Source organism: Neofelis nebulosa, chromosome 2 (genome assembly GCF_028018385.1).
Source record: "Neofelis nebulosa isolate mNeoNeb1 chromosome 2, mNeoNeb1.pri, whole genome shotgun sequence".
Taxonomy (NCBI): domain Eukaryota; kingdom Metazoa; phylum Chordata; class Mammalia; order Carnivora; family Felidae; genus Neofelis; species Neofelis nebulosa.
Window position 1 is genome coordinate 137547943 of NC_080783.1, and position 1878 is coordinate 137549820.

The following is a 1878-nucleotide window of genomic DNA, read 5'->3' on the forward strand; positions in this document are numbered from 1 at the left end:
AGTTAAAAACAATTGATTCATAAGCCAAGATTTAATAAATGTTTCCTTGGAGGTAATATTCCAGATATAGTAAAACATTTTGTAGCAAGATTAATCAAAATTTCCCATTGAGGAAACAGTTCTCTGAAAGCAGAATCATGATGTTTGTGAAAGTAGAAATGTTCAAGGCTTCCTTGGTGGCATCTTCCCTTCCTTTCTGAATTCCATATGTAGCTCATGAGAAGCCATTTGCAGGGCTGTGGATTTCCTTCAAACTCTATCATTTTGTTTAGTATGAGTGTTATGTGGGACGCCTGGGTGGCTCAGTCGGTTAAGCGGCCGACTTTGGCTCAGGTCATGGTCTCTTGGGTCATGAGTTTGAGCCCCGCATTGGGCACTGTGCTGACAGCTCAGAGCCTGGAGTTTGCTTCAGATTCTGTGTCTCCCTCTCTCTCTGTCCCTCCCCTGCTCATGCTCTGTCTCTCTCTCTCTCAACAATAAGTAAAGATTAAAAAAATAGTATGAGTGGTATGTGAGGATTATGATTCAATTCTGTATACATATATGTAAATATACACACAAATAGGAATTTGACTCCATCGTTTGAACTTAAGTATAATGATGACTAACAACTCTGCAGCTACTGTAATCAGAAGGGAAGAATGTCTTAAGCAGTTGAAATCCCCAGGAACCTTAGGCGAGCCAAATAAAATTACTCTCTTGGAAGTTGGCCCTGGCATGAGAATAGCCACCAGCACCTCAGGGAGAACTGCATGACATTTTTAGTAAGAGGATATAGTAAAACATTAGTTTCTCCTTCAAAAAATCATCACATTTAAATCCTTTGAGAATAGTGCAAGAGTTCGCCACTACTTCCATCTGAATATAGAATTACAGAATTTTTTTTTGAAATAGACAGAAGCTGACAAATTCACTGAGCCACGGGCTACAGCATCCCTCAGGGTTTCACTTGAATACTCATAACAGATGGATGTCTAGACTGTTTTCGAACACCCCAGGGACAAAATTCCACAGTTTTAATTATGAAAACCATTTATGTAATGCATTAATATGCCTGTACATGATTTTCCTACTTTATATAGCAATATGAGGATAAAATGAGATAACATGCAGAATGTTGAACACAGAGTCAAACATTACAGAATTTAATACGTTTTGCTTTTACTTCTTTTTCTGCCACCAAAAGTAAACAAAGATAAATAAATTCCAAAGATAGTAAGTTCATTGCATGGACATTTTTTTTTCCTAATAGACTAGAAGTCTTTAGAACAGACACTATCATATTTCTTCCTGCACTCTCTGTGCCTAGCTCAATGCATTGCTCAACAGTAGGAAAGGGTATGAGGTGAATGGAGAAGAAGGGAGGGGGGAAGGAAGGAAGGGAGGGAGGGAGGGAGGGAGGGAGGGAGGGAGGGAGGGAAGAGAGGCAGGGAGGGAGGGAGGAAAAGAGAAGGTGGGGGATATCAAACAGGTAAACAGGCTTATATTTCTCCAATAGTTTCCTGCCACTTTCAGGATAGATAAACATCCACTTCCATAGTTTGCTTTCCAGGACAGTTCTTGCTTATCCTGGAAACCTCCATAACCTCTATAAACATACCTCATGTTCAGCTTCAGTCACACCCAATTAATATTAATTCCTCGAATACACTGCCCTGAGCCTTTGTATACATTATACTTCTAACTAGAACATGTTCCCCGCCCCCTTATTTCTGTCTCCTTGTGAGCCTAGCTAACTTCTCCTCATCCTTTAAGCCTCAGCTAATGCATTTTATATAATCACAACAAGTAATTTTTTTTCAATTCTTTCCCCTTCTGTCTCTGCCTGTTTCAATGAAATGTTTTCTCACTTTTTCTGTCCATGTGTTCATACATGAT